This window comes from Eubalaena glacialis, chromosome 4, assembly GCF_028564815.1.
Source record: "Eubalaena glacialis isolate mEubGla1 chromosome 4, mEubGla1.1.hap2.+ XY, whole genome shotgun sequence".
Taxonomy (NCBI): Eukaryota; Metazoa; Chordata; class Mammalia; order Artiodactyla; family Balaenidae; genus Eubalaena; species Eubalaena glacialis.
This window is the reverse complement of record NC_083719.1, coordinates 37303592-37317267: the sequence shown is the minus strand read 5'-3', so window position 1 is coordinate 37317267 and position 13676 is coordinate 37303592. Positions and strand designations below refer to the sequence as shown.

The 13676-nt window shown below is 34.8% G+C and overlaps 1 protein-coding gene across 1 annotated transcript in view; it reads right to left on the bottom strand.

The window, feature by feature from the left end:
• MRPS30 (mitochondrial ribosomal protein S30) overlaps positions 1 to 13676 on the bottom strand; it is a 54598-nt gene that overhangs the window by 33030 nt on the left and 7892 nt on the right. The window lies entirely within an intron of this gene.

Genomic DNA, 13676 nt, shown 5'->3' with positions numbered 1-13676 from the left:
CTCAGTCCTCCACAAAGCTGCTATCTTGATCATGGAATTCCAAGACATTCTACTCTAGTTTTAGGCAAACTTCAGTTTAAAGCCATAGCATTTCTAGGCTGAACATGTGTCAAGAAAACAGTGCATATGATGAAAGCAGTAATGAAGGCTTCAAAAAACTTATTATTGGTGGAGGCTTTTGGAGTTCAGAAATCCTGTTCCTGGAGCTCAGAGTTTCTTTTGTTTTTGTTTTGTTTTTTTAAACTACAGTGGACCCTGGAACAATGCAGGTTTGAACTGCATACATCCACGTATATGCCGATTTTTTTCACTAAATACATACTACAGTACTACTGGATCCACAGTTGGTTGAATCCACAGATGCAGAACCATGTATACAAAGGGCCAACTGTAGAGTTATACTCAGATTTTGGACTGTGCAGAAGGCTGGCACCCCTAAGCCCCCCATCTTGTTCAAGGGTCAACTGTACCCGTGTTGGTTTACTAGGGCTGCCAAAACAAACTACCACAAACTAGGTGATTTAAAACAACAGAAGTTGATTATCTCACAGTTCTGGAGGCTAAGGGTCCAAAATCAGGGTGTTGGCGGGGAGGGCAGATGTTCCTCTGAAACCTGTAGGAAGGAATCCTGCGTTGCTTCTTCCTAGTTTCTGGTGGTTTACTGGCAATCTTTGGCATTCTTTGGCTTGCGGCTGCAACACTTCAATCTGCCTTTGTTGTCACATGGTTTCTCCCTCCTGTGTCTGTGTGTCTTTTTCTTGTAAGGACACCAGTCATATCAGATAAAGAGCCCACCCTACCCCAGTCTGACCTCCTCTTAACAGATTATATCTGTAGTGACTCTTTCCAAATAAGCTCACACACTGAGGTACTAGGAGTTAGGACTTCAGTATAATTTGGGGCGGGGGGGGCACAATTCAACACATAACACTACATATGTTGATAATTTGTTAAAAAGCTTGATGATGATAGACTTATTAAAATAGGATGTTCCCAAACGATCAATGAGAACTTGTGCCTGGTCCTACAAGATAGTGTATGACCAGTTGAGTACTTACCCATTTCATCATTTTAAGTAGTTTTATAGTATTTGTCATGGGTTGAATAGTATCCCCCCCAAATTCATGTCCACCTGGAAGCTGAGAATGTGAACTTACTTGGAAATACGGTCTTTGAAGATGTAATTAGTTAAGGATCTTGAGATGAAATCATCCTGGATTTAGTGTTCACCTTAAATCCAATCACTGGCATCCTCATGAGAAAAGGAGAGAAAACACACAGACGCTGGGAAGAAGACCACGTGAAAACAAAGCAGAAATTGGAGTTATGCTGCCATAAACCAAGGAATGTCAGGAGCCACCAGAAGCTTGAAGAGACAAGGAAAGATTCTCCCCTAAAGCTTTCGGAAGGAGCATGATTCTGCCAAACCTTGATCTTGGACTTCTGGCCTCCAGAAGTATGAAAGAATAAATTTCTGTCATTTTAAGCCACCAAATATGTGGTTATTTGTTATGGCAACTCTAGGAAACTAATGCAGTATTACTTTTATATAGATTGGGAAAAATTTATTTCACCAATCCCTTATTGTTGAACAGTTAGCTTGTTTCCAATTAAAAGAACATAGTAAGACAGGGACTTCCCTGGTGGTGCAGTGGTTGAGACTCTGCGCTCCCAATGCAGGGGGCCCGGCTGGGTTCAATCCCTGGTTGGGGACCTGGATCCCACATGCATCCCACAACTAAGACTTCACATGCCACAACTACGATCTCGTGCAACCAAATAAATAAAATAAATATTTTTTAAAAAAGAGAACATAGTAAGATGCTAAAAAATGTACTTGATGAAAAGAAATGGAGAAGATATCCAAATAACCGTGAGATAGGCAATTATAAATGGGAAGAAGCTACCAGAAAAGAGATTTCAACTCAAAAGAAACTTTGTCTAGTAATCAGTACAGTACAAACTGGAAAAATGGCAGCCTTGGGAGGTAATAAATCTTCAACCTTCAGGCACAGAGGGGAGTATTTGGTGCAAATGTTTTAGAGGATATTTGAGCACTGAATAGTGGGTTGAACTTGATGACCATTAAATTTCCTTTTATTCTAAAAGTTTATGAGTCTATCCCTCAGGAGATAGTGCCATGGGGGAAAATGTATGAAAGAAAAATATCACAATTGAAGAAATTTAGTGAAAGGGCAAGCTGAACCCCACACAACTCTCCAGCTCTCAAGAACATTACCATTTTGTCATTTGGAAACAGGAGGTTTAAAAAAGAAATTTAAAAAAATGTTAATGGCAAATCACATCTGCTGTGACAGGCTTAGAAGGAATGATTCATTGCACATTAGAGTTAGGAGGGATTTTGAAGATCTTCTTGTTCAATCTCCTCAATTTATTACATGAAGGAACTGAATTCAAGAAAAACTGAGTGGTCCTAAGTCACTTAGCTAGTTAATGATAGAAGCAAGACTTCAATCTAGATTTTCAGATCCAACTGTCAAACCGATTTTAAAACTTGTTTGCATTTTGAGGTAACATGAGACCTAAAATTCTCTGGCATTCTTCTTTTAAATGACATTTAAAATCCTAGTTCTGAAGGTTGCAACAAACTACACTTTACCAGAGGATAATTGTATAGATATTTTTTCTTCCTTTAGGGCTTTCCAAATACACAGATCCTTTATTTTTCCAATTATGAATCACACCCAGGTGGTGAGATATGGAAATCTTGCAAATATACTGAAAGGATATAATCATCTGCGTACTTGTGAACTATTCCAACATTAAATATATTTACGCCCACATTAGCTAATCTTAAAGAATTATCATGTTCAAGTTTTTTACAATTGAAAAAATTATGATTCTTTTTCCCCCGTAAATGAATGTGAACTTAATATTGTGGAAATTTCATGTTTAAGTATTTCTCCTTCAGTGTATAATACTGTTACTATTCAATCACCTTTCAAAATACCCCCAAAAGACTATTCATAGAATATAGAAACTTACAGTAATTTGATGATTATGAAATAAAAACATAAAACATTTTGTCAATAAAAATGCATAGATATAAGGCAATAGTCTAAAATGTTAACAGTATGAGATTATTTTTCCCACTTCTCTGTGTTTTTCAAATTTTCTATAATGATTACATATTTCACATCGACAACAAAAATAATCTTATATTCTACAGATTAAAATGAAGCTAAAAAACAAAACAATATGAAAATCTGATTTTCTAAACTAAATCAAAAGCCTATCCATTCTCTACCTAAGTGGATAAAATTAATACATAGGATATGATTTGATATAAACAAAGTCATAAACCTTACTGGATGCTTCTACATAGGGATCTTAAAATATTTATATATATGTCCCCTGGGTAGTGCATGATAAGTAACTAAACAATGTCATTGAGTTTCAAATGAATATGGGTGTTGAAGGTTGACTGATTTCATGTTAATATAGTACCTGGAATTAAGAAGTTTATTTGCCATGTTTTCCTTTTTCTTCCTAGCTTCCTGTGCATCTAGTCAAATTATGAAGAAAGTTTCTGAATTTTATTCAGTATGAATCTAGCTCGAGATCATTTTCAAACTAACATGCAACTGATAGGACCATTAAATTTATGAATTCTTAAAAAGGAGAAATACTATAATGACTTACATTATAGAGGCCTTTGCTTATCAAAGGTTACAGTAACTTGGTTTTCCAAATTACTATTTCCTCTCCAATTTTGCCAGGTGAAATTGGTCTTTCAGACATATTAATGGTTTATTCTAAAGAAATTCTGTCAACATTAAAGAGTTTTTCCATTATAACTAAGCTGAACAAAGACAGAACACCTATGAGATAAACTAAAACTGGTTCTTAACCTACAGTTGTCATGTTGGGTTTTCTTGGACATTTAAAGAATTTATTTACTGAAATGCACGCTAATTTAAAATATATTTACAAATATCACCTCCCATGAGGTAATGGCCAATTAAAAAATAAACACCTATTTACTTAAGAAAATTGTATACTTCTCAGAAATATGATGTTTGCACCTTGAAAAATCCTGTGCAGAAAGAAAATGAGCAAGATAAAATATGTGCTATGGCTAGTAGTTTATAGACACACATTTCTACTGATTATCCACTGGCATGTTATTAATCAACATCAAAAATATCAACTAAGGCACAAATTACGTATAGCTCATTACAAAGAGTACTACAGATGGGGTATCCACTGGCATCCAGAACAAGAAAAAGTGGGATTCCTAAATACCTAGTTTGATCCTTCATTTCCTTCCCTAATAGTCTCCTTATTTCTAAGCTCCTGTATTCAATTAACATATATACTTATTTATCCTCTCTCCACACTACTTCCATTCTTCTGGGCATGGGTAAATATCAACCCCTCTTTATTGGTAATGGCAGAGTAAAAAAGTTTATGAAGACAACATTCATTATGGATATTTTATTCTGACTTTCCAATTCAGGAATTCTCTCTTCAGTGGTATTTATAATCTTTGGTGGGCAGACTCTAAGAATCATTGGTCCCCAATGATTCACACCTCCTATTCATGACCTTGTGCAATCCCCTCCCCTTGGTTATGGACTGGACACAGTGACTTGGCCTTCTGACCAACAGTCTTGTTAGCAAACTCTCTCTATATGCTCTTTCTATTGTAAGCTGCTCTAGTGGAGAGGCCCATATGGCAAGGAACTGAAGGATGTCCCTACCCAGTGGCCAGTAAGGAACTGAGGACTTCAGTCCAACAACCTGCTTGCAACCACACAAATCTGAACCAGATCTTTCCCTAGCTGAGCCTTCAGATGACACCCTTCCCCTGACCGATACTTTGATTGCAGCCTTGTGAGACTCTGAATCAGAGAACCCAATTAAGCCATGGTTGAACTCCAGACCCACAGAAACTGTGATAATAAATGTATGTTGTTTTAAGAAGCTAAGTCTGCAGTTATATGTTATGCAGAATAGATAACTAATACAATGTTTTGTGTTCTTAATTTTGTTTACTGTTCTGTTTTTCTAGTTCTTGAATATTTGGCTCTTTTACAAATCTGCAATGACATTTTTTATAGTTTCCAGTTCTATACTGAAATTTTCAATCTTTTATTCTATCTCCTTGAACATAGTAAACATTAATTTTAAAGTCTATTTCACAATCCAAATATTTGATGCCCCTTTGGGTCTGTTTCTATTGTCTATTGTTTCTGCTGATTTTCATTCTGACTGTCTTTCTCCTCTTGTGCCCAATTAGTATATGGATATATTGTATTTGAAAAAGTTTTGTAGAAATAATTTGAGACCTAGGAACATGTTCTCCTTCTCCAAACTTGCATCTTTCAGATTCCCAGGGCACCAGAAATCTCAGATCATGTTAATCTACTTTCAAAACTTCAGATTTTTCTTAGCTATCTAGTTGACTCAATTCTAAGCTATATTCTATGTGAATGGTTTACTTCTAGTTCACCTTTATACCTTGAATGTGATCCTTCAGGGTCTCAAACCAAGGAATTCTACCCAAGTCCCAAACTTGGAGATGCTGTGCTATAACTTCTGTCCTTCTAATCTCACAAGACTATTAAAATTCTACTCAACCTTTCAGCCTCCTCTTCTTGGTTAACAAATTCCCCCTCCAGAGCAAAAGCAGACCCAAGACTAGGTTCACCTTTCTGGATTTCCATTTTCTTCCTGATATCAGTCTGGCAATTACTCACTACCTTGTTACCTCTCTAATTGCCTTCAAGTGGATATTTGTTATATTTAGTCAGATATTATAGCAGGAAGATTGAACCAAATAATCTAGTCCACCATTCTGGGACACAGAAGTCAAAGGTTTCTTTTGTTTCTGTTTTTGTTTTTTAATGGGTTACTTCACAGCTTTCTAACCAGTCTGTGTTTGACCACCATTTGGGCATCTTCTCTAGTCTGATAAGGGCTCAACTCTGTAAGAGCATCCTAACTATTCTTCCACAACTGGGGAGGGTGATACTGTAGACAACCCAACATAGACTATAAAGGGAAACAAAATACCCCATATAGTGTCCAAATATTCTCTGGTTGCCAACTTTGGTTCTGTGAAAATAGACAAAATTTCTCCCAACCTCATGACTAATAAACTGTCAAAACAAAACAAATCAGGTTTCACTTTGCCTTTCATTCAGCAAAAGAGGTAGGGAACAGAAGTTCATGTATTTTGCCAGGTAACTAATATATCTTCTTTCACTCAAAGGCCAGGTTTCACTTAATTATCTCAAATGAAATTGAACGCCTCATTTGGATTCAATTTATCATTAATGTATGTTGATAGAAAACTGAGATCCTAAAGCCTGAAAAGTAATTATAAAGGTTGAATTTTACCACTAGTAATACAAGTTCTTAACGGTAATCTGGACCTCAGGGGTCATAAACTCAATGCCTTAGAGACAAAACATTTAACAGAAATTAGTGAAGCATGACCGATGATGTTGGTCAAGAGAGTAAAAATGAGGAGTGGGTGGTGGGGGGACTGGGACAAACTGGACAGAGTATGTCCCCTCTAAAGGGACCCAGAGCAGACAAGTTCCAGAGCCTGTCTATTGTTAACACAAAAGAATGTAAACCTAGAGTCATCAGATTTTACTATTTTTCAAAAGAACTTGAAACCTGGATGTTTTAAAACCTCTCTCCCTTTTAATGTTGCCAATTAAGACAAAAAACCTGCACCATCTGTGGTAAAGATGAATGACATAAACAGAACTCAGCTGCTAAACTAAATTATCCCTGATGTACATTCTGGCTTTAAATCCTGCCCACCTTCTTTATTAATGATTAATGATTAATTACTGATTAAGAGAGAAAACTTATTGGAATGCTTCAGAAGATTCTAATAAAGTGCTTATAAAAAAAGTACTGTTAGTTTGCAAATAAAAGTCAAGTTTTACATGAACTGAAGACCCAGAGAAATACTTTCCAAGTGGCTAAACATCATGTAAGCTTTCATTTTCCTAAGATCATGACAGGTTTTAGTAATGCAAACCTAGAATTAAAATGATAAAAAGTACAGGTAGCTCATTTATAATGCTATTCGGTCACATATTTCTGCAGTATATACCTCTACAAGATGAATAAGGCCATAAGGCCATAGCAAAAATGAATATGACAATTCCCATTATATATATATATGTATCACATCTAAAAAATGCTAGAGGTGTGAATATCTTTATATCAATACACAACTTTTATAAAAACATTCTGAGGGTGTTTGTTTGAATTAAAATATTAAAGCATCAAGTTTATAATCATTTACACAGTTATCTATTCAAAAATAAAAGATGGGGGCTTCCCTGGTGGTGCAGTGGTTAAGAATCCGCCTGCCAATGCAGGGGACACGTGTTCAAGCCCTGGTCCGGGAAGATCCCACATGCCATGGAGCAACTGAGCCCGCAAGCCACAACTACTTAAGTCCACGTGCCACAACTACTGAAGCCCACGCACCTAAAACCCACGCTCCACAATAAGAGAAGCCACCGCAATGAGAAGCCTGTGCACCGCAAAGAAGAGTAGCCCCTGCTCACCGCAACTAGAGAAAGCCCGCGCACAGCAACAAAGACCCAACATAGCCATAAATAAATAAATAAAAATTAAAAAGAACAAACAAAAATAAAAGACGGTTACTTTCTTCTGTCTTCAGCTTTTCTAAACTGGTTAATATATAAGTTTTTGCTATATGTCACCGATTTAAAACTTCATTTATTTTGTCCAAAAACTAAAAAGGTAAAAAAAAGTGATATCCCATTTGCATGTATCAACTTGGACTTCCCATCAATTCAATTCATTTCTAGAGAACACTACTTGCGTTTTAAATCCAATGGCAGTTCCTTTACATAATTTTAAAAACAAATCATCTCATAACCATAACTTTCTTTTAAAGATGCAAAAAGTCAAAAATACAACCTACACGTTAAACCCCAAACTTATGTCCAAACTACTATAAAAGTTTCAAAAGCCAATTTCAAGCGTCAAAAGTTAATTACAAAAATTTCCAAAGTGAAATGCAGAATTCTATAGGATGACAAAGAACACAAAATGTAATCAAGACCTGAGACAGAATTCCATATTTTTACATAGCGGGAAAGAAACAAAGAAATGTGATTGAGCAATGGAGCTTAATTTTGTTCTAAGGATGACATCCAGAACGTTATTTAAAGCAGGCTAATTATGAGAATACTCTTAAAGTTACATAGTCTTATAAGCTATATTTAATGAAGAGATAAGCTTATTTGGATAGTAACTATTACTGAATTTTAGTCTACAGTGTGCTTATTACACACCAAGACAGTGATCAGGTCTGTACATTTGGAATATTATTACCTATAATTCTCACCCTTTGTGGAGTCTTATTAGTCCCTGCTTTTTATTTTGTACTGTTATTGTTGTCTTAACAAAATTTTTTTTACCGAACTTTGGAATACTAAGGTCTTTCATGAGAAATTCAACCTTGTCCAATCAAATATTGGCCAATGTCAATGTGGTTCACCCGTGGGTCTTTGATTTCTATTCTCAATATTCTCTGTAGCAATTTTTTCCCTTTTATTTTCTTTTTCTTATTTTTTCCTGCCTCTGTCCAAAGCAATTTTTTCCGATTTCTGTAATAGTAAATGAGTAATTAAAAAATTATTGTGCCTAACATTTTATGTGAATTAACCATACCTCACATTTAATTTAAGCATTATCCAAAATGTGCTAGAATTTAACATAAAATGGAATATGCATAGCAATTAACTTGACTGGTCTATTAAAATATCTCAAGAAAAAAAATCTAAGGTCTTTGCATCTAATAAATAAGTTTTCAGTTTATAGGGATCAACTATTTAGAATAAGTTAAATATATGTATGATGAAACACGTGAATTTTACTGAACGAACTTTTCTTAAATAACAAATGTACTCAAGAAATGCTTTTCCAAATACAATTTCACAATAAAGTTGTTTATGATGGAGTACAATTTGACATAAGACAGTGGTTCCATACTGGAATCCGTTCAGGAAAGAGAACTAGTTTCTTAAAGTGAATTTTTTATTATAAAAATAATATGTATTTTCTGGGAAATTTATGAAACTGAAAAATTAATGAAAAATCACCCTAATTTTAATCACTCAGACTTATTCAGTTACAATGGTGATGTTAACAGTTCAGATATGAAACACAAAATTGAAATAGAATTGCAATTTTGAATGTGCTTATAAATATATTTAAATCCATGAAACTTGGTAAGGTCATCTAAGGAAAGATGGTGGATAACAAAAGATGGAGTCTAGAGCAGAACCCTGAGGTATACAAATATTTAAAGAAAGATTAGAGGAAGAACAGCAAAGGGGAATGTGAAAGAATGGTCAAAGAGATAGGAGGAAAATGGAGTATGTTTCATTGAAGGCAATAAAAGACATCACTTCAAGAATGAAGGGGTGGCCATCCACGCCAAATGTGACAAAGGTACTGAGTGAAGCAGTCAGAGACTGTCCAGTGATTTTACATGGAGGTTGATGATTATCTGTGCTGATAAGCAGTTTCAGAGGAACCCAAGACAGACTGGAGTTATATACCTCATGAGACTCAACTAAAAAATTCCTGATTTAATGAGCTAATTAAACAGGCCTTTTACAAAATAAATATATAGCAATCAACAACAGCTATTACAAAGCCTTTTTTGAAGCTATAAAAAATAACTGAAATGAAAAAAATTCATTCACAATTACAGAAAAATCTAGGCATGGAAATCTTCATAAAGAAAACTGTAACTCTGCTGAGATATGAAAAGTGCAAATAAATGAGGAGATATACCTGATTTCAAACTAGAAAGACTGACTACCTTAAGTTCATTAATTCACATCTATTCAACAAACTTTGGAGTGCTTGCTTGTACGATTCTAGGCACCTGGAATGAATCAGCAAACCACACATAAAGGTCAAAGCTGGCAGTCTTACCTGAGTTCAGTGGGAACATCAGTTATTGTTCACCATTAAACATAAATTGGGGGTTGACTAACATAAAACTCTTATTAAAATATCCTTCTATTAATACCCATTTTTCTTCGTTTTAACCAAGAGTAAGAATTTTATCAAAAGCTTTATTTTTTTCCTTTGAACTACTGATGTTAGCTATTAGCATATTTCCTAACATCAATCTGGTATTGAATTTCCATGATTAACTCTACCCTATTAGGGTGGATTTTTTAATTACTGTTGAAGTTGGTATGTGGCATTTCATTTGGAATTTCTGCATTTATATACAAATGTGCATTTAATCTGTATGTTTTTAGAGATTTTTTTAAAAATTGGGATGAGTTAATAAGATGAATTGAGTAGCACTCCAAACTTTAGTTTTGTTTCATGGAAATTTTAAAGAATTCACAGATAAACTGTACTGCTCTGGACCCTTGTGGGAAGGTATCTTAGAAATATTTTCAGTTTCTTCCATGGTCCATTTAAGCTTTCTATCTTTATCATTTTGTTTATATTTCTCAGCAGAAAATGTCCAAATTTGTTATATATAGCATTTTCCTATCTATCTAGAGCCTCCACCAAGTATATTACTTCCCCTTTTCCAATTCTAAATGTTTTCTTTTTTCCTCTTGATTAGATTTACTAGAATATTAACTCTTTTACTGATATGGGAGGGGCTAGGATAAAGAATCAGTTAGTGCATCTACTTGTCAAGTCTGCTTTCTCTTCCAATTCAGCCTTCTACATTTATATTTTCTTCTTCTGATTTTCTTTAGTTTGTTTTTTTAAACTCTTCTAGCAAATACAGATTTTATTTTCTTACTTTACATAAACACGTAACTTTATAAATTTGTCACTAAGTATACTAGTAAACAGGCATCAAATCAAATGTAAGACTGCAAAAAGCAAGATATGATGCTCTCCCAGAGTTCTGAGATAAGTGAAAATTTCTCTGAACTTCATGTTTTACCTTTTAAAATATATGTGGCTTTTCCCATTCTACTCCATGTGTTTTAATACAAAAACAAAAAGTATTGAAGCAAAGTTAGTTGACAACAGCAAAAGGAAGAGATCATGTTTATTCAGTGATTCTCTCCTATAGCACCTTCATGCATCCTTAGGAGTAAATGTATTCAGAATAACTTTGGCTATATCCCACTAGCTTTTATAGGCAGGATTTGTATTTTAGTTTAAAGTTTTACTTACACTAATACAATGCTTTCCTGCTCAAAGCATAGGAAAGGAAGAACTGTCCAGATCATATAAAAATACATCTGACAAAAATGAAAAGGCAAGTAAGATAACTAGCTCTCACTTTTAGATTGTGATATAGCTCTGGGAGTGTTTGATTTTATATTGAAAATTCTGTGCAGGCAATAACCATTGAGGAATATACTTTTATTTCCAAATGATTAGGTGTTCCTGGTTTAAAACTATACTAACAATTTCTGGGTATACTGTGGTGTGGATAGAGTTCATGACCTATATGATTCCCACTTTTAAGAATTTCCTAACACTTTCTGTGGTCTAATAAATGATTTTGTATACACGTTCTACCACATTTTAAAAGATCTATTCTGTTTGTAAGATACCAAATTTTATTAAGTCACCTTTACTCATTATTCCTCATTTTTAGTTACTCCAACTTCTCAAGACTAAGATTAACATTTCGTACACTGATTACAGTCTATAACACTAGATTTCTTTTCTTGCCTTGAGTTGTTTGAAATTATAGGTACTAACCCTGCTTTATGCTTACTTTTGCCTGATACGACTTTGTGTACTCATTACATTTATTCATTTTGATTCCTCCATTCATTGGTTCCTCTATTAAATCATGTACTAATCAACTGAAATACATTTTTGATGAATTTATAAGAGACTTGGGTGTTCTAACATTTTTTTCAATTGTCTTAACCTATCTTTATCTTGACTAATTTAGATTTCTTCTGATGTAATGTTTCCCCCGGAAGTCTAAACATTGCTACACTGTTTCCAAATGTTCAGTGTTATAGGTAGATGGGACACCCATTAGATTTTGTTTCTTAGTAAATAATGTTTTTCTCGAAATGCTTTTAGACTACACCCTACTTGGGTAAAGCAAGTTACCACCTACTTCCCAGGTAAATCTTGAACTTTTCACCTTCATTCACAGATCTATCCACTTACTCTCCTGTTTTTGGAAAATGCCATCTATCAAGAACCAATTCAAATGCTACTTGCTCCAAGGCACATTCCTATGATTCATATCAGTCAGTATTAACATTTCCTTTGTCTAAATTTATACCACCGATACACTGCTGTAGCACTGACTACATCTATAGTGTATTACTGGGGAATATCTACCATAGGCTCTGGAGTCAGACCACCTGAGCTCAAATTCTAATCCTGCCACTTTCTAGCTGTGTGACCTGCAATAAGCTGTTGGGCTCTCTCTGCCTGTTAACTCACCAGCAAAATGAGAATAACAGTCCCTAGCTCACAAAATGGTTGTGATGATTAAGTGAGCTAATATCGGTAAAATATCTAGACCATGCTCTAGAATATAGTAAGTGCTCTATGAAGTCCTGACATGTACGTACAGGTGTGTATATGTGATGTGTGTGTTGTCCACCACTGGTAATGAGAAAAATTGTTGTGAAACAATGAAACGGGTGCTACCATAGAGGAAGAAGTATTCAAAGGATGGGACAATCAATTACAATCTGTTTAGGAAAAGAAAAGTATTTCAACTGAACCCTCGATATTTTAATTACATAATATTTTAAAAGCACTTTCATATACACTAGCTCATTTCATCCTTAGACAAGTTTTTGAAATTATTTTGTTTTATGGAAGCAGAAATCAAGGATGGTAACTCAAATTGCCCAAGGTTCAATCAGTTAGAAGGTGAGAGCGAAGATTAAGAGATATCATTTTATTTGGAGCTTGATATGGTTGTTTCCTCTATACCTGCATTTTTCTATGAAGGATGAATGAGAATGCAACAGACAGGTTGGAATAAACAGGACCAGGGGTAGAAAACAGTATTCCAAGCTTTGGAAACAGCTTAAATAAAAGAATGGTGGAGTGAAATTACATGGCATTCTGCAAAAAATGAAAGTAAAGATGGAACACTTAGCACAATGCCTTGCAAAGGTGGCACTTGCCTGAACTGAATTACAACTTTCAAATAATATTCCTTCAGTTTAGCAATCATTTGTAGTAAATAATCCCTTCTAGCTGAGGCATCTATTCCATGTAACTGTGACCTCTGTTTTGAAAGAGCAGGAGGAAGGGAGGGAAGGAAGAAGGAAGAAAGAAAAAACAGCATTTGTCATTAACTACAGTAAATAATGGATTATTTTAGATATTTACAACAGGAGGTTATATAAAATCGTAAGTGTTAGCATGGTTATACAAAGGTAATTAGGGGAATTGCCTGGTGGTCCGGTGCTTCCACTGCAGGGGGCACAGGTTCGATCCCTGGTCAGGGAACTAAAATCCCTCATGCCACAGAGCACGTCCACAAAACAACAACAACAACAACAACAAAGGTAATTATTTTTTCTCACTAAAAATAGTTTGAACGAACCTTAATTCTCAACAAGATTAACAATTTTACCGACAATTGATTTTGAAACATATCAAACCTAGTTTTCCAATCTTTGGGATAGAACAAATGAAACTAGCAGAAATATATTAAT